The sequence below is a fragment of the Miniopterus natalensis genome, chromosome 10 (assembly GCF_054644295.1).
Source record: "Miniopterus natalensis isolate mMinNat1 chromosome 10, mMinNat1.hap1, whole genome shotgun sequence".
In the NCBI taxonomy this organism is placed as follows: Eukaryota; Metazoa; Chordata; class Mammalia; order Chiroptera; family Miniopteridae; genus Miniopterus; species Miniopterus natalensis.
The window spans coordinates 27,330,773-27,351,874 of NC_142090.1; the positions used below are offsets into that span (position 1 = coordinate 27,330,773).

General features: G+C 39.0%; 1 protein-coding gene across 1 annotated transcript in view; it reads right to left on the minus strand.

Moving 5' to 3' along the window:
• The window catches only part of MET (MET proto-oncogene, receptor tyrosine kinase), a 148,082-nt gene extending 127,357 nt beyond the window's left edge, over positions 1 to 20,725 (minus strand). Inside the window, exon 1 of the mRNA XM_016201632.2 lies at positions 20,586 to 20,725. The gene's annotated coding sequence lies outside the window, so the exon portion shown is untranslated. The remainder of the gene's footprint in view (positions 1 to 20,585) is intronic.
• Between the last annotated feature and the right edge of the window lie 377 nt (positions 20,726 to 21,102).

Consider the following 21,102-nt stretch of genomic DNA (forward strand, 5'->3'; position numbering starts at 1 on the left):
ACAGCAATCTGCGAACCACTGGTCCCCCAGTGTATTTGAAGTCACAGAGGTGAGTGAGATCACCTGTGGGCATGCTCAGTGCACTCGAAGAAGGGGTTCAGATGGAAGCCAGAATCTAACCTTTATATTCTAAAGAGAAAAAGTCTGAGTGGCATTTCAGAAACTTAAGAAGAAACTTCAATAAGGGAAGAGCACAACGTATAGTATCAAATTTCAGAGGGTGAAGTGGAATGAAAACAAAAGTATCAGTTATATTTGGCAATGAGGAGGTGATTACTGTGAGGATACTTTCTTGGGAGTGTGGAAGACTGAGCTGAATGAGTTAAGGAATGAATGAGAGTAGAGAGAATGAGAGAAATTTATTTTCAAGAATTCTTTATTAAAAGGATAAGGCAGGACTTCAAGATGGCAGGAGAGTAGGTGGAAGCTGTGTTCACCTCCCCCCAGGACCAAGCTGGAATTACAACTAAATTAAAGAACAATCCTCCTGAATAACCAACTGAAGACTAGCTGAAGAGGACTCTTATAACCAAGGATTTACAGAAACCACATTGAGACCGGTAGGGAGGGTGGAGACGTGAAAAGGGCTGGCCCAGCTTCCATGGGCGGTGGTGGGGGTTCTGGAGGGATATCTCAGCTGCGGGGGTCCCCTGAGAAGCATGCGGCCTGAACACCACGCCAGGCTCCCCAGCCCAGAGCATCAAAGCTGGGAAGAGGTACCCTAACACCTGGCTGTGAAAAGCAGCAAGGTTGTATTCTGTCTGCCAGGGAGAGGTAGAATCCTCTGGACAAACGGGCACCCTCTTAAAGGACCAGCACACAAAATTTCATTCTCAGCCACTTGCCCTGAGCTCTGGGGAGGAAGAGGAAAGCAGACTAGAGTTGCATGAGGGGAATCTGACGTTTGTGGCTCTGGGGAGAAAGCAGAAAGTACAGCAACCAGGGCCCCTGTGCCGAGTCACTGTCTCACACCACATACACCATCTTTCTTGGGTGGAATACTCCCCTCTGTGGCATCAGCCTGGAGAAAGCCACTGCCCCATCCTTGGAACTCCCTCTCACCTGACCCTAAGAAGCATAGGCCCTGCTGAGGAGCCCACTGCCTTGGCCAGGATGTAGAGGTGTAGGAAGACTGAGGGGGTTTCAGTGACTGGATTGAGTAGCCTGGCTTTAAGGCAAAGGCCATTTCCCCTACTTTTCTGTGAATCTGACTGGTGCTTGCCCCTCATGGGAGACCCAATTGAACTACCCTCCTGGCTTCTGGCAGACCCAACCTCTGGGCTCCGGAGGCCCCACCTGCCTGATGCCTGATGCCTGATCCTATGCCCTGTTGAGGTCCCAGTAAAATCTAGGATAGACTGAGTCTTCTGGCCCTGGGGAAGGGACCACCTTCCCTGGAACCTGACTGGCACCTCCCCTTGATAGCAGACCCATTACCTAGATGTTCTTTCAGTGACTGAACCTAACAGGCAGCTGGCAGGTGGAGGCAGGCCAAGGCAGATCTAAGGGTGCCTTGGGGATTTTACCAAACTGCCCCCAGGCCTGGCGCTAGAAAAAGCTGGCACTGATGTGCAGCTTGGTCCTACTTATGAACCAAAGCTAGGCAGAGGCAGCCACAAACTGTGGAATTCTTGTAGTTCCAAACAGGTTGCCAATGGCCAGGCACGGACAGCATCTGACATTGGCCTATACCAGGGTCCCTCCCAAGAAGCCCGAGACACACTCAGTGGCCAGCTTCAGACAGCACCAGAACAGGATCCAATAAGCTTCACAACAACATATCCAAAGAAGGATCTCAGCGGGCACCAAACACTGCTGAGGTGAATTCTGCTTTGTACGGTCAGCACCTACACAGCAGCCCGTGTGAAGTAGTAGGGGTTGAGACTCACAATCAGCGAGCCAGAGGATCGACCCCATGAACGAACTGGCCAATAATAATCATCAACTCAATTATAAGAGGAGGGCCCACATAATGCAAAAAAGGGATATTCCTAGAGCACATAGCTCAGGTGATCAAGGAGACTGTACCACATGGTCCTACAGAACACCTACTACATAAGGCCACCCCAGGAAAACTGAGAGTTAGAGAGATATATCTAATACATGGAAACAAACACAAAGAGGCAGCCAAAATGAGGAGACAAAGAAAAAGGCCCCAAATAAAAGGACAGGGGAATGCTCCAGAAAAAAGCTAAATGAAATGGAGGCAATCAATTGATCAGATACAGTTGAAAATAATGGTTATAAGGATGCTCAAAGAACTTAGTGAGAACTACAACAACATGGAAAAAGACATAAAAAACATAAAAAGGGCAATCAGAAATAAAGAATACAATATCTGACATCAAGAATATACTGAAAGGAATAAACAGTAGGTTGGATGAAGTAGAAGACTGAATCAGTGATATGGAAGATAAGGTTAAAAAAACCCCAGAGGATTAAAGATGGTGGCAGACTGAGTGGAGGCTACACTGACACTTTCCCAGGATCAAACTGGAATTACAACTAAAATATAGAAAAACCATCCTGAATAGTCAACTGCAACTGAAGAGGAGCTAGAGGGGACCCTCATAACCAAGGAGGAAAAGTGGAGATGGCATAGAAACTGGTAGAAAGTGTGGAGGCATGAGAGGGCTGGCTGGGCTCCCACAGGCAGCAGCTAAAGGTCAGGAGGGGCATCTCAGCAGTGCGGGGGTTCCCACTGAGGACTCTGGGGCCTGAACCCCAGGCTGGGTTTCACAGCCAAGAGCACCAGAACTGAGAAAGGTGTCCACATAACATCTGGCTGTGAAAAGCAGCTGAGTTTAGGTCTGCTAGGAACAGATGGCTGGAAATGCAGGCACCCTTTTAAAGAGCCAACACACAAAATTTCGTACGCAGGCACTCACCTTGGGCTTCACGAGAGAGAGGGCACAGTGGACTGGAGTTGTGTGAGGAGAATCTAGGGCTGTGGGCTCTGGAAATAGAGCTCAGAAGGTACTCCTCTGGATTCCTGTGCCAAGTCATTCCACCATACAGCAGAGGACATCTTTCACAAGGAGACATTTACCTTCGAAGCAGCTTGTCCCTGAGAGGGAAGCAATTGTACTACCCTTCTGGAAAACCTCTCGCCCTACCCCATGGAGTTTCTACAGCCTGAGGTTCATTAAGAGACTGATAATGATTAGCCACCCCACCCTATAGAATTCTAAAGCCTGAGGCTTCTTAAGAGAATCAGATTAAACAGCCTGTAGGCAGAGGTAGACCTCAGAGTACTTTGAGTCTTTGCGCGATATGCTTCTGGACCCGGGTCTTGGAAAAGCAGACTTTGGTGTGCATCTTGGCCCTGTAAAAATGCACCCAGCCCTAACAAAGGGGACCTCAAACTGTTAATTGTTGATAGCTCCAAACAGGATACTCAAGGCCAGTCACAAACAGCCTCTGGGATTGGCATGCACCAGAGGCTGTCCAAAAAGACTGAGTGTCCCAACAGGCCTACCTAATACATAGAAACAAACCTAAATAGGCAGCCAAAATGGGGAGACAGAAAACAAGCCCCAAATGAAAGAACAAGAGAAGTCTCCAGAAAAACAACTAAATGAAATGGAGATAAGCAATCTCTCAGATGGAGAGTTCAAAATACTGATTGTAAGGATACTCAACAGCATGAAAAAAGATATGGAAACTATGAAAATGACCAGTCAGAAATGAAGAATGACACAGCAGAAATAAAGAATACATTGGAAGGAATTAAACAGCAGGTTGAAGGAAGGTGAGGATCAGATCAGTGAACTAGAAGACAGGGTAGAAAAAATAACTTACTCAGGGATCCAAAAAGAAAAAACCATTAAAAAACAGGAGGACACTCTAAGGGACACCATGAAACATAACGATATTCACAGGAGTGCTAGGAGTGGTCGAAAGTAAGCGAGAGTAACACAACCTGTTTGAAGAAATGATGGCAGAAAACTTCCCTACCCTGGTCAAGGAAAAAGTCACACGTTCAGAAGGCACAGAGAGTCCCAAGCAAGAAGAACCCAAAGAGGCCCACGACCAAACACATCATAATTAAAATGCCAAAAATTCAAGACAAAGAGAGAATCTTAAAGGCATCAAGAGAAATGCAATCTGTTACCTACAAAGGAGTTCCCATAAGGCTGACAGCTGATTTCTCATAAAAAATTCTACAGGTCAGAAGACAACGGCATGAAGTATTCAAGGTAATGCAAAACAAGGGTCTGCAACCAGCACTACTCTATCCAGCAAGGTTATCATTCAAAATAGATGGTGAAATAAAGAGCTGTCCAGACCAAAAAAAGGCTAAAGGAGTTGATCACCACCAAACCAGCATTGTAGGAAATGTTAAAGGAACTGCTGTAATTAGAAGTAGAAATAGAGAGATAAACATATGCATAAAGAATTAAAATGGCAATAGATAAAAACCTATCAATAATAAAATTAAATATAACTGGATTAAATGCTCCAATAAAAGGAGGACGTAGGGTGGCTGAGTGGATATATAAACATAACCCAAATATATGCTGTCTACAAGAGACCCATCTCAGAACAAAAGACCCACAAAGGATGAGAGTGAAAGGATGGAAAAGTATTTTCTATGTAAATGGGAATAAAAAAAAGCTGAGGTATCAATACTTATATTGGACAAAATAGACTTCAAAATGAAGACCATAACCAGAGATAAGAAAGGTCATTACATAATACTAAGTGGATCAATCCAACAAGAGGATATAACCCCGATAAATATATATGCACTCAATATATATGAACCTAAATTAATAAAAAAAACTTCTAGAGGACTTTAAGGGAGAGATCAACAACAATACAGTCATACTAGGGGATTTTAACACCCCACTGACTTCACTGGATAGGTCTTCCAGATAAAAAATCAACAAGGAAACAGTGGCTCTAAATGACACACTAGATCACATGGATTTAATTGACATTTACAGAACATTCTACCCCAAAGCTGCAGAATATACATTCTCCTCAAGTGAACACGGGACACTCTCAAAGATAGACCACATGTTAGGACACAAAACAAGTTTCTACAAGTTCAAGAAGATTGAAATCATTTCAAGCACCTTCTAGGACCACAATAGCATAAAATTAGAAATCAACTACAATAAAAACCCTAAAATACATTGAAACACATGGAGGCTAAATACCATGTTATTAAACAATGAATTAGTTACCAAAGAGATAAGGAAGAAATCAAAAACTTCTGAGAAAAAAATGAAAATGAACTCAAAACAACTCCAAATCTATGGGACACAATGAAAGCAGTCCTGAGAGGAAAGTTCATAGCACTACAAGCCTACTTCAAAAAACAAGAAAAACTTCTAATAGATTATCTAACCATACAACATAAAGACTTAGAAAACAACAAGAAAAGCCTAGACTTAGTAGAAGGAAGGAAATAATAAAGATCAGAGAAGAAATAAATTACATAGAGACTAAAAAAAAAACAATACAAAAGATCAATGAAATCAAGAGCTGGTTCTTTGAAAAGATAAACAAGATGGATGAATGCTTAGCCAGACTCATGAAGAAAAAAAGAGAGAGGACCCAAAATAAACAAAATCAGAAACGAAAGAGGTGAAATAACAACTGACTCAACAGAAATACAAAGGATTGTAAGAAAATACTATGAACAACCATATGCCACAAAACTGGACAACCTGGATGAAATGGATAAATTCCTAGAAAAATACAACCTGCCAAAATCAATCAGGAAGAGTTCGACAACCTGAAGAGGCAAGTAACTGCTACTGAAGTTGAAGCAGTACTTAAAAACTCTCAGCACACAAAAGTCCTGGTGTGGATGGCTTCACAGGGGAATTTTACCAAACATTCAAAGAAGAATACTTATCCTCCTCAAACTATTCCAAAAATCCAAGAGAAAGTAACATTTCAAAGTTCTTTTGACAAGGCCAGCATTAGCCTAATTCCAAAGCCAGATAGAGACACTACAAGGAAAGAGAATTACAAACCAATATCCCAGCAATATATTAAAGAGATCATACATAATGACCAAGTGAGATTTAATCCAGGGATGCAAAGCTGGTACAATACTTGCAAATCAATAAACGTGATACATCACATAAACAAACTGAAAGACAAAAATCACATGTTCACATCAATAGATGCAGAAAAAGCATTTCATAAAATCCAACACCCATTTTTGATAAAAACTCTCAACAAAGTGGGAATAGAGGGATCACACCTCAACAGAATAAAAGCCATAAATGACAGACCTACAGCCAACATCATACTCAATGGGCAAAACTAAAACCATTTTTCCCTAAGAACAGGAACAAGACAGGGGTGTCCACTGTCACCATTCTTATTCAACATAGTACTGGAAGTCCTAGCCACAGTCATCAGACAAGAAGAAAACATAAAAAGCATCCAAATAGGAAAGGGGGAAACAAAACTGTCATTATTTGCAGATGACATGATATTGTACATAGAAAACCCTAAAGACTCCACCATAAAACTACTAGATTTAATAAATGAATTCAGCAAGGTAGCAGGACAGAAAATTAACAGCCAGAAATTGATGGCATTTTTATATACCAATAATGAACTCTCAGAAAGAGAAACTAAAAAAAAATCCCATTTACCATTGCAACTAAAAAAATAAGATACCTAAGAATAAACTTAATCAAAGATGTAAAAGAACTGTACTAGGAAATCTAAAGGACCCTGAAAAAAGACAGAGTAAGGTATAAACAAATGGGAAAATATCCCATGTTCATGGACTGGAAGAAGTAACATCATTAAAATGTCCATACTACCAAAAGCAATCTGTAAATTCAATGCAATCCCTATTAAAATACCAACAGAATATTTTATAGATCTAGAACAAACACTTCAAAAATTTATATGGAACCAAAAAACACCCCAAATAGCCACGGCAATCTTGAAAAAGAAGAACAAAGTTGGAGGGATCACAATACCAGATATCAAGTTTTACTTCAAAGCCACTGTAATCGAAACAGCCTGGTACTGGCACAAGAACATATAGATCAGTGGAACAGAACAGAGAATCCAGAATTTGACCCATGCCATTATGGTCAATTAATATTTGACAAAGGAGGGAAAAACATACAATGGAGTAAAGACAGTCTCTTCAATGAATGGTGTTTGGAAAATTGGACAGGTACATGCAAAATAATGAAACTAGACCACCAACTTACACTGTACACAAAAATTCAAAATGGATAAAAGACTTAAATGTAAGACATGAAACCATAAAAATCCTAGAGGAAAACATAGGCAGCAAAATCTCAGACATCTCTTGTAGCAATGTGTTTGCTGATACAACTCCTAGGGCAAGAGAAACAAAGGAGAAAATAAACAAATGGGACTGCATCATCATCAAAAGCTTCTGCACAGCAAGAGAAACCATCAACAAAATGAAAAGGGAGCCAGCCCACTGTATGGGAGAACATATTTGCCAATGACACATCTGATAAAGGATTAATATCCAAAATATATAAGGAACTCATACAACTTAACAAAAGGAAGACAATCCAATTTAAAAATGGGCAAAAGACCTAAGTAAACACATTTCCAAAGAGGATATACAGATTGCTAAGAGACATATGAAAAAATGCTCAAAGTCACTAATCATCAGAGATATACAAATTAAAACCACAATGAGGTATCACTTCACACCTGTCAGAATGGCTACCATCAAAAAATCAACGAACTACAAGTGCTGGTGAGGGTGTGGAGAAAAGGGAACCCTAGTACACTGCTGGTGGGAATGCAGACTGGTGCAGTCACTATAGAAAACAGTGTGGAGTTTCCTGAAAAGAATAAAAATTGACCTGCCATTTGGCCCAGGGATCCCACTGCTAGGAATATATCCTAAGAAACCCAAAACACCAATCACAAAGAATTTATGCTCCCCTATGTTCACTGCAGCACAGTTTACAATAGCTAAGATCTGGAAACAGCCCAAGTGCTCATCAGTAGATGCATGGATTAAAAAGCTGTGGGACATTTACACCCTCGCATACTATGCAGCTGTAAAAAAGAAAGATATTTCATCCTTTGGCACAAAATGGAGGGAACTAGAAAGTATTATGCTAAGTGAAATAAGGCAGTTGGAGAAAGACAAGTACCACATGATCTCACTTATTTGTGGAATATAATAAACTAAATAAACTGATGAACAAAATGGATCCAGAGACATAGAAGCATGGAACAGACTGAGGGATCTCAGAGGGAAGGTGGAGAGGTGGTAGTGGGTGGGAAGAGATTAAGCAAAAGACATATATTTATAAGCATAACTCATGGAAACAGACACTGGTCTTGGGAAGACCTGGGGGTGGAATGGATGCAGGGTGGAGGGGATCAATGAGGGTAAAACAGGGACATCTGTAATATTTTCAACAATAAAGATAAAACAACAACAACAACAAACCCCAAAAACAAACAAAGGAAAAATCAAAAAAACAACTCTCAGCAGAGTGGGAATAGAAAGAACATATCTCAATCTATTAAAGGCCACATATGACAAACCCATAGCCAACATCATACTTAACGGGCAAAACCTAAAAGTGTTTCACTTAAGATCAGGCACAAGACAGGGATGTCTGCTTTCACCACTCTTATTCAACGCAGTACTGGAAGACTTAGCCACAGCAATCAGACAAGATTATACAAAAAGCATTGAAATTTGAAAGAAACAAGTAAAACTGTCATTATTTGCAGAAGACATGATATTGTGTATACAGAGCCCTGAAGATAGCACCAAAAACAACTAGAACTGGTAAATGAATTCAGTAAAGTAGCAGGATACAAAATAAATATCCAGAACTTAGTTGCATTTTCATACACCAATAATGAACTATTAGAAAGGGAAAGTAAGAAAACAATCCTATTTACAATTGCTTAAAAAAAAATACCTAGGAAAAAATTTAACCTAGGATGTAAAAGACCTATCCTCAGAAAATTACAAGACACTGAAGAAAGACATTGAAGAAGACACAAATATGTGGAAGCATATACCATGTTCATGGTAAGGAAGAAATAACATCATTAATATGTCCATACTACCCAAAGAAATCTACAGATTCAACATAATTCCTATCATGATACCATTGGCATATTTCATAGAACTAAAACATATATTCAAAAATTTATATGGAACCAAAAGAGACCCCAAATAGCTTCAGCAATCTTGAGATATAAGAACAAAGCTGGAGGAGTCACACTGCCTGATATCAAACTATACTACAAGGGCAAAGGAATTAAAACAGCATGGTACAGGCATAAAAACAGATATATAGATGAATGGAACAGAATAGAGAACACAGAAATAAACCCATGCCTTTACAGTCAATTAATATTTGACAAAGGAGGCAAAAACATACAATGGAGTAGATTGTCCATTCAATAAATAGTGTTGTGAAAATAGAACAGATATGTGCAAAAAAATCAAACTAGACCACCTCTTACATCATACACAAGAATAAATTCAAAATGGATTAAAGACTTAAATGTTAGACTGGAAACCATAAAAATCTTACAAGAAAATATAGGTAGAAAAATATCAGAAATTTCTCATAGCAATATCTTGTCTGATATATTACCCTGGGCAAGGGAAACAAAAGGAGTTACCTCAAAAAATTAAAAGTGCAAGTGCCTCATGACCCAGTGATTCCACTTCTAGAAATATATCCAAAAAAACCCCTAAACACTCATTCAAAAGAATATATGCACCCCCACGTTCATTGCAGCATTATTTACAATAGCCAAGATTTGAAAGCAGCCCAAGAGCCCATCAGTAAATGAGTGTATAGAAAAGGTGTGGTACATTTACACAATACTCAGCAGTAAAAAAGAAGGAAACCTTACATTTTGCAAGAGCACGGATAGACCTGGAGAGTATTATGTTAAGTGAAATAAGTCAGAGAAAGACAAGTCCACATATAAATGTGGAATGTAATGAACATAATAAACTAACGAAGTGGAGGTGGACTCATGAATACAGAGAATAGACGACAGCTGTCAGAAGGTGGAGATTTGGGGCTGGGTGAGAAGGGTAAAGGGATTAAGCAAAGAAAAAAGAGAGACTCATGAACACAAACAACAGTATGGTGATTTCCAGAGGGAAGGGGGTTGGGAGGAGGTAGAAGAGGGTAAAGGGAGGATATATGGTGATGGAAGGAGACTTGACTCAGGCTGGTAAACACACAATACAATATAGAGATGATGTATTGTAGAACTGTATACCTGAAACCTATATAATTTTATTAACCAATATCATTCCCATAAATCCAAATAAATAAACAAAAAACAACAAACAAACAAAAGGAAAAGGCAGAATTAGGAGTGAATACTTAAGATGTATTAAGAATCCTATCAGGATATTGGACATCTGTGTTTTCTCTTTCTACAATAAGTTGAGTAAAGGCTGAATGAACAAAGGTAAATGAGATTTTAAAAGATGGGAAGTGTTTGGGAGGAAAGTGTGCTAGATCAAGCAAAGTGCCTGAAGATGTGGGCAAGAGTGGGATCAAGACCATTGGTTGACAAAACCATTTCATCATTTGAGACACAAGCAGGGACGTAATAATGGGTAACATGGAAACCACTTGGGCTGTTTATTCTCTAAACCATAAAGAAAGATATTATACTGAAAATAAGAGGAGCCAAATAGCTTTAAGAGCTTGAGAGAATGGTGAAAGTTTGCAATTATTGTAATGGAAGAGATAAAATGGAAAATGACCAAAACAAGAACACAAGTTTGAATGAGGTAAAACTCATTCTAATGCCCATTCTCATTGAGTGTCTAAGCAGTTGGCAAGGCAGATTTAAAAATTAAATGGATCCATAATCAGTACCTGTGGTAAATTCCTTGTATTGTTTACATAATTCAATAGATCAATAAAACTTTATTAACAGAAAATGTCAGCATTTATTATTTCAAAACCAGTTTTATTGAAATCTGCAAGGAATAACTTCAGGGAAAAGATAAACATACTGAAACAGATACCCTGTTCTCTTTTTAATAAAACCAACAGTCTAAACATGCTAAACAAATGAATCAGACATATTTGATGGTCCAGCTTTGAAAATTAAAATCCATTTAGGAATTGTGAGAGAGTCTTGATCCTAAATACCAGTCTAGTTATTCACTCAGAATCTTTAGTAACATTTGGAAAGTAATTAATCAACTTATGACACAGATTCAAGGGCTGTTACCTTTCATTGTTGTTAATGAAACTGCCTGGGGTTTTATGTGGTCATTGAAACAACAATTTTTTTGTAACCTCTTTGAAGGCCCAAAGAATGTTAAAAATTATTGGACCTTGAGGTACAGATTTCACTGAACAAGTATGTATTAGTGGGACTGAAAGAGAATTTAGAAATATCTTAATTAGGACATGACAGAAAGTGAATTTTTGAAAAGTCCAAAATGCACATTCATTTCTGCTAGGAAGTTTTTTTTCTGTCAACAAACTTTGCTTTGGCTGCAGTTTTTATTATAATTCAGTAGAATTTAAAATACTTATTGCACTATTTTATACGCAATTAAAAAGACAGCTAGGGATTGCCATGGCTGGTATAGCTCCGTTGGTTGAGCACTGTCCCGTGCACCAAAGGGTCACTGGTTTGATTCCTAGTCAGGGCACATGCCCAGGTTGCAGGTTCAGTCCCCAGTCGGGGTATGTGTGGGAGGCAGCCAATCAACTTTTCTCTCTCACATCAATGTTTTTTTTCCCTCTCTCTCCCTCTTCTTTCCTCTCTCTCTAAAATCAATAAAAACATATTTTTAAAAAACCCAGCTAGGGTAATATTTGAAGCCCAAAGGTTCATGTAGGCCCTAAATGATTCTATTTGTCTGCTCTCTTTGTCTTAACTAGATAGTAGTTGGACCACGAGCTCACTTTGGACAGTATAACCATTAATAGGAGCCAAAGGAATTCTGCCTGAATGTGAGGCCAGAGACAGATGACAGCTGCTCACCTAAGACTCTCAGAGGAGCAAAAAGACAGGATGTGAAGGCAGGCCCTGATATGAGCTTTCCTCAAATCTTTAGACCACTGTCTTAGTTCATGTTTGGAACATGACAAATGCAATTCCTACACACACACTCCAGCATGAACTCTGTATAATCAAGGCCAAAAGAAACGGCCTCAAGATAATATTCACAAGAAAAGCTAATATACATCCACAGCAGATGAAAACCCAACAGAAAATAATTGTGGATATAGTTTTTAGGGACATAGCTTTTGATCCCAACAGTAATAGATACATCATAATCACTGATACACTAGATAATTTTAGTCATGAAAATGGTGTAAAACATTTATAAGTTTGTTTGCTTTTTCTTTTAATACAATGATTTCCTCTGAGAACATGGAATTTAATTTAGAGTGTGTGTGAGTAACGGAGGAATTAGGACACACCTGTGATGCTCAAACTGAAAGTCATTCCTGCTTTGTCTAAATATTCTTGCTATTCTTATTGGTAGCTGAAAGTAAGGTAAACTAAGAGGACTGATTTATCACTGGATAGATGAGAGTCTATCTTCTCCCAGAATCAAACCACCTTCGACAGAGTTGGAGGAAGTTTAGACTTTGCTTACTGTGTGCCCTATTTTCCTGTGAGCTTCCCTTGATTTCCCGCTCAGTTTTGACCAGTCTTTTTCCTATTTGTAAGGCAGCAGCCTGATTCCTAATGGGACACTCTATTCATGACTTGCAATGCACCCACCCAAGCCCATGACCCCACAGAGTATCCACCTACTTCTCCCCTCCTTTAACCTACAATCCAATACCCCATAAAAACCTACAGGTCTTTTCCTTCATTATTTATTTTCTATATCTGTGACATGAGAGTTATCACAAAAATTTTCTTAAATTGAACTACATCTTCCCAAATGTATAAATATAGAGCATTTTACTGCTAATTTATCAAACTATGAGACCTTTTAAATGAAGTTAAAAATTATTTAATTATAAATGTGTACACACATTAATATATAATTATTATTGATTCTCTGGTTAACCATTGAAAAAAATTAAGCATGTCAAAACTATATAAATAAGTTACTCCTTATACTGTGCTATCTATAATTAAATTTCAAAACAAGCTTTAATGATGATATATATTTGGCAACCTTCAGGTTCACCTAAGAGAATCTCCATTTCAAGACCATAATAACACAATTTTCCTTTATTTCCCCACCAAGTTATAAGAAATTCAAATTCTGGAACCCCAATGTCACAGATATAAGACACTTTTGATTAGGGAAAGTTTTCTGGGGACCAAATGTGATGAACTGTTAGAAATTCACAACATAATAAAAAGATCTCACTGTCCATGTTTCAGTACTACGCCTTCTAAATTCTACTTTCTTTGAGACTGAAGGAGTTGCTGTTTCCATAGCTTTAATACTCTAGTCACATGTATTTCAACTGTACTTAAAGTTACATATTTGGGCTGAGCCCATATGGGAAGTCTAGTTACCAGAAAGCACAGACTCACAAACAGGAAATATAACTTGAGTAAAAAGGTGTTCTCTACACAATAGTGTTCAAAGATGTGTCATCCATGTAATTTGGAGCAAACCCCAACAACACTATTATTGTTGAGTGTCCCTTATGACAACTTATGATTAAAGCGTTATGTTTTCTAAGCCTGTTTGAACTTGCTGCTCTTGCTTAGAGATAAAAACAGCCTGCCCTTTTCTCGGCATAGTTTTCAATCAGTAAGCATGTCAAGTTGAGAAGAAGGATAATAGGAATTGTAAAAGGGGGGAAAAAATCAATTTTCAGAAAGCATATGATAAAGCTGAATACTTAATCAAATTAGCCTAGAATTCCTTCCTATTTTCAGCACTCTTTGCAAAGGCAGTTGCTTCATGGTACAGACTGAATTTCAATAAATGTCATACATTTAGTTAGATTGCTTATTAAAAAATTTTTTTGAACCAGGTCACTGGCTCAGAATAGATCTCATTCCAAGACGTGGCAGATGGATATTGATATTGGCTGGAAGGGTCTGGGCAGAAGAAAAATGTCATTCATTTAACATTCAACAACATACTTACTGAATACCTACTGTGTGCCAGTATAAACTTATAATAAATATTTGGACTTTATTTTATATTACAATAGAAAGATAATGTCCTTAGGTTAGTAAGGATTATAACAAAATAGCACTGGTCTTTAAAAATACTTATATTTTTTACATTGCATCAGGAAAATGCATTAGTACTCATTCAAACATCCATGCTGTCATGGTTGCAGAATTTTAGATTTCAGATTTTTGAAAGACCCTGTTTACTGACCCTTAGTAAAAAATAAACTTCCTGTTTTTCTGCAACAAAGGGGACCTTACATGGTTTCAAAGATTTCTTAGACATCAAAGAGCTTAGAGAGACATACAGTTTATAGGTAATGATTTAGGATTTAGTGAATCAAAAACACATGGATTAAATTTCCTTTAAAAGACCCCCAGATTTACTTTTAAAGAACTAAAATGTTGGTCTAAATACATGCTAGTCTTGAGCAAAGCCAAAATTTACTTTTAAAGGTAGAGTTGTCTTATGGACCCAAAACTTGGCTGGGTTTTCCTTTCACACATGATTAGGCCTCAAAAGGAGGCAACCTGCCTTCTGCTAACCAAATTTACTCCACCTCTCTCTCCGACTTGTCAAAACTACATTATTTCAAAGGTGTCCAGCTTCAAATGCTCTTCTTGATATTAAATAAAATATTAAATACCAAAACCATCCATGGTCTTACCAAACATTGGAGTACTTTTTAATTCCTCCAAGTCAGTTATTTTCTTTTTTTTTAACATACAACTTTAAAATTAGAAGTGAGATTCTAGGTGTTATCTCAGATTTCCAAATATCCGAGAATAAAAAAAGATAATTTCAAAATAGGAAAAGGCCACTGATCTTAATATGTGCACTGTTTCATGACATATTATTATATTTGCATTAAAATAGTAGGAAGAAACACAGTACATAATCTTCCATTCTAACACAGCGGTCTTCTGGAAGGCCACTAGCCTGGGTATTTCACTGAGTTCTTAGGACCAAAGGGAACAAGTTAGGGTAAACCTGTGAGATTTTATTCCTTTGGAAAAATAGATTGCAACACTAATCTGATGGCTTTTAAAGGCTCTCAAAACCAACACAGTGTGCATTTTGAATTTCAATGGTAGAGGAATAACCACTGGTGAAGTTCAGGCAGATCTAAACAAAACAAAGCAAAACAAGAAAGTGTCAGTATTCCAAAGAGAGGGTTTATTCTTAATGAGTACTTGGAAATGAAATATGAAATGTACATATAGTTATGATGAATTTAGATTTCAGAAAATTGCTTTAGCTAAAGAATGAAATAACTAGATTACCCTCTAGTTTAGAAATATATATAGCTTGATAGAAAGTGTGTGGGCTGATGAGTTTAGAAAAATAACTATGTGCCAATATAAAAATTATAAAATATCTTTTTCTTCTTTAAATTGCTAAACTAATATTCCAGAGAGGGGAAAAATCTGAGAACTCCAGAAAATAAAATACTCTGCAAAAGTGGTCCTGGGGCTCTTTGGCCAAGTATGCTGTTAAAGGTCACACAGCACCTTAAGGTTACACAGGGGATCACTTGGCAGGTATAGTCGTGGCCAAGACTGAAAACAGGATCACCAGAAGCCAAAGCTGGCCCACAGACATTTTGTCTCTCTAGATGCAGTTTTAAAAATGCTCAGTTAGCCTTTAAATATTGAGAGATTTCTAGCTTCTCCTAAAAATTTGAAAGACAGCACTACATGGATGTACGTTACACAATGGGCCTCATGGCAACTCTGATGATGCCAAACAATGGCTGCCCCTCTTAGACAGGGTTTTTTTCTGAGCCAGTTGTTGGTCCCCAATGAAAGGGTTCGTTTTACTCATTAGGTTAGCTGTTTGCAAATCTTGATACAGGATATAGACAGGGCATAAGAAGCAAGAAAAGATGATAAAAATGGTTTAACATTGGAAAGAGGTAAGGAAGGCAAGAGAAAAAGGGAAAGAAAGGAGTGCACAGCAGACAGAAGCTGTATACCATAAAAAATTGCCTCCCTTGCTATCTTCAGGTTTATACTATGGAAGGGATCCATGACAAAGACTATGAGGTTTTGCTCTCAACAAATCCCTTTGGGCCATGCTCACAGTGTAGAAAATAAGAAGGAAAATTGTCCAAATGGAGCAATATCTCTGATCAAGGATGGGTACAAGGATAGGACCAGAAGAATGGAGGAAAATACCATGGGTTCTCTTCTTCCATACCCCATAAACTAAGGAATGTGGGCCATAACTTCATCTTCATTTTTGAGACTGTAGTGAACTATGGCAGGCACTGTCCAGGTACTTCTCATAAAAAACAGAGGTTCCATGTACAGCTCTGCAGGCTGTGCACTGCATAATTCCAGAAAAAACAAAATGAGAATGGCACTCCTGAGGAATGCAAAGTAGATATCCAGATATCCACATGGGTCATTTTCTCATCTCCTTTGGGTTCTAGCTCAAGGGCCACCTGTGAAGTGAGGCCTTCTCTGACCCCACTCCTGAATTTTTCAGTCACCATCTGATCTCCTCTTATCCAGGACAGTACCTACTCCCCTTCACCATTTTATGCTTCCTTACAGTTCTTATCACCATCTCATATACAACACATTTATGTATTTTATTTATTGTTTGCCTTCCTAAATATAGAACAGAGCATCATGAGGTCAGAGACATTTTTCTATTTTATTTTTTGCTGCATTGCCAGAATATAGAGTTATGCATAGTAGGTGCACAACAAATTATCCAGAATGACTATATCCTCAATCACATTCGTAGAGTATAGGAATTAGCTTTCACTTGAACCTGTGATTCTCTGACTACATTTCATAATTGCTCTGACCATATTTCATAATAATCCTTTGTTATATTTAGAGAAATACGTTTTCAAATCCTATGAAACATTATATAATTTATATGGCTCATAAACTCTTATGTAATTTCTATGGGTCCTATAGCTACTACAGAAATTGAACACAACAGGAGTATCCTCCATAAACATATTTGTAGAAATTCACACAGTCACAGAAGAAATATGTATGCCTGCATATGTGATTAGCCAGCTGTTTTGTGTGTGTGTGTGTGTTTTAATTGCACTGTGTTTAAACCTCCTGCTACAAATGCCAGATGTATGATTTTTCTCTCAATTATGTTTTACAGCTTATAAAAATACTTTTTCATTTTGTCCCTTGAAAAGCAAAGTAGTCAGATTTTACTGAATGTTTTTATTGAAACAAATCCCAAGGGAAATACACTAACTGTTAAATACAGCTGAAGAGATATCTGAGAATGGGCTTTCTAATAGAAGGGTTGATTACAAAATTATTCATAACTCTTAAATCTGATATGAACAGGAGAATGCCTCACATACATGAACAAAGATTTTCTTGGTATGCTTTACTACAAAAAGAGAAAGCAAGAAAAAGAACTGGAGAAAGAGAAGGTGAGAAAAACCCTAGAGGCCAGAAATATATATTCATCATTTATCACTAACCTAAGGATCCCAACATATTTCTCAGTGGAAATGCTTCAAACAGTTAACGTCATTGATGACTGGGCAGAAGCTGTATGGTGCTGTTGAGACAGCATGGGAGCTAGGCTCTTGCAGGCAGTTTTGTTGTCTAACGATGGGGAGGCTAAGATATTGCCTATATTGTAGGGTTGTTGTACTATCAGAAAGGTGATATCCTCAGAAGAAGCAGCTTGAAAATTTTAAGAGGTCTTTAAGTTCCAATCTTTTGATTGAAAAATAAAATAATATTTAATAGCAAATGGGATGGTTTCTAACAATGTCATTCTTGTGTGATATTCCCTTCATAATTACAGATCTTGGTTCCATTTTATATGTGTGTCATTTATCTGTACACCTAGATTGTAAACTCTTCCAGGGCAGATATTTAATTTCTTTCTTTTTAGAAAATGTTCCCATAGTACCAAACACATATAATGCTCTAGATACAGTTCTTAACTATTTTTGGTGAGGGAAATGTGAACCTGGCAGCTACTGTGTCTGCTAAATCAAAGTGATGGTGAATTAACATTAGTCAGTATATTTTCCATTTATTACTAAGAGGTGACTATTTATTTTGCACTGAGTAAAGCCCATGAAGAAATTATGTCCTGAGGGCTAGAGTCAAAGACAACAGTTTCATCATATACACCAGTGAGGTGAACACCCTGGCACTTGAGTTTCCTCCCCTTAAGGGGGCACAATTAGGAAATTTGGTATCCCATGAACAAACACAGCAGCCCAAGGAAAATATTAGGGATGATGGGAAAAAGAAAATAGATGATTCTGGTGAGAAGCATTAAACCTAATGACAGTGATGAAGAAACCATGAAAACGGAGAAATGGCACACACAAGGGCTTGGAAGCCACTCTGACCGAACTAAGGGAAAGGGGTGAGGAGGAAAGGGGCGGAGAGACAGGAGGTGCTCTGAATGTGCAGGGAGCTATAGACTCACATAGGTGCATCACCACAGGCACTGGTGCAGCCACCCAGAGAAAGGCGTGTGTCCTGAGAGGATGTTAGCCTTTTCGAGTTATTTACACTATCCTGAGATGACCACATATAAAAAAAAGTTTATTTGAGGTTATTATATAGATTTGTAAAAGGAAAATTAGACTAATGCTATTTTGGACTTTTTTTTTTAACTAACAGCCAAGGAAATTGATTTCTAAAATGTATTTCTTAGTTTAATCCTCATTAAAACAAATTTAAAAAATTTAAGATTATAGTGGAACATGCTTATAAAGTTTTAAAATGAATTTGTAAGATGGGTATTTTTCTTGCTTAGAAAAGTGTCATTTTTCTTTTATTGTAGGTTTAAAAGTCATGAAAATACCAGTTATGAGTTTTCATACTGACTGGCTGTGACTAATCTTGTACATCTTTATCATTCAGATAAACTTCATCCACTAATTCTGAAGGCACAGAGTGCACATCTAATGTAAACCCCTATTTGTGATGCATTAAGAACAAAGCAATCTTTGAAAAGCAGTAGTCAGCAGACCATCTTCTATATGCCATAAATTCCATTAGGTTAAAATTAAAATATTTTTAGGTTAATAACTATAGGCTTATGCACTGTTAAGTGTGAAACCTGAGAAGAATTTTAAAAACAACAGTATATTTTATAGGCACTCAGACACATTTTTGGTACTACAGAAATTTCTTATGAATGATGTAAATTTTACCTGTGTTATCCAGCAGTTCAAAAAGAGTGAACACTGAATACACCACAGCCTTGTAGTCTATGATTGAACCAAACCACCTCACTTCTGTTCCATTGTGGAAGTTTACATGTTAAAACAAAGCCCGATATGCTTAGAGCTAGAAAGGAAAGCTATGTACCTGTAAATAATCCAAACAACACTTACAGTTTACATAAAAGCACAATTTATGTCCCAGTTGCACAGAGAAACATGATGTAGATTACTTTCAGATCATCTTCATGCAGAAAAAAGTCATTAATCAGCTATAACAGTTTAGCTGTAAAGAAAAATAATGTTTTTCTGAATCCATTTGCATGTGTCTGGCTAATGGAAACAGCAGAAAAACCTCCACCCAACTCTACAAAATGTGAAATCTTCTTAAAATTCAAGAGAGACTCCAGATAGTCTATACTCTCTCCAATATCAGTTTTTACAATCCTATCATATTCATCGACCATCTTAATTTGGCAACTAAAATATCCTGATTATTTTGCCTAGGAGAGTCGACAATATTTCATTCTACCCAGTGCTTCTTTGAACACAAAAGTGTGATAAGGTAAAATACACTGAGCAAATATTCATGCATGAGCCACTGGAACCCTCAATTGCCAAATTTGCAAATGGCTCTTTTGAAATAGAAAAAATATGAAATGGGAAACAGTACTTTGTTGTAAATTCTGCACTGGCAATAATCAGTGAAAATACTTTCATCTGTGCTTTAATTACTGGGTTAGTACTAGCCACGCTATCCGACCTCTAGTTATAATCAGGTTTGCCTAATAAGATAAATGTCCGCCACAGTGCCCAAGCAAAGAGCGAAGGTACAATTGAAAATGATGGAGCACAAGTCCCGTGAATTTGCCAAAAATGAAGAATTCAGCCCTTCACAGAAACATCTGCCCCTCGGAAGGACCCTCACGTAATACAGATAGAGCAGGGTTAGGAACAAGGAAGTCTCTGGGTTCGAACCTTGTCAGCTGCATCACCGTGGACTGGGCGACCGGATCCCTTTTGTAAGGGCTGAGTCAGACCACAGCCTGGAAACATGCCTGGCCATAAACAGACATACAGTACTGCCTACCCCAGCGTCTCTCTCTCCCCTGAGTCATACAGGTGGCCGTGTGAAGCGAATCCTTAAAACGAAAAGCCCCATTCTAGTTTGGACCCCCCCCCCCCCCCACACACACACACCCCTTGAGTTTCCAGCAGTCAGGTCCCTTAGGGAACAAAGAAACAGAAGCACTGGGGCGAGGGGTGGGGTGCGGGATATGAAAGGGGTTGTAGTTTTACCTTGTGGTGCCCAGGAACCCGCGACAGAGAAGTCAGTCGCGCAGGGACCACCAGCGCGCTCCGCGCCTCCTCGAAGCAAGTCAGCTGTCGTCCCACATTCGGCTGACGCCCTCCGCGGGGCTACGCATCTGGTCACAAAGCCCTGGGGAGGGCCTCAGGTCACCTGCGGCCGGGCCCAGCGAGCGTCCGGCCTGCGGGCGGCGGCGCTCTCTCCGCCCCTTCCCACCGCTCGCTGACCAGCCGGTGACTCAGCCGGGTCTCGGCGCGCGCGCCCCGGGCGGCCCGGGCGGGCCCAGGCGGGAGGCACGGCCCCGCGACCCGACCCAGGCGCTCCGCCCCCGGCCCGCTCCAGCACGTGTTCGTCTGTGTGGGGTGCTGTCCGTCTGCCGCGGGAGCGAAGAGGTGCTCGCTGGCACCGCTCAGAGGGGGAAATCGGCTCCCGCCCTTCCTGCCTCCAGCGCACCGTGCCTGGCCCCGCGTGGGTCGCGTTTCCTCCCACCCTTCCCCCCGCCCACAA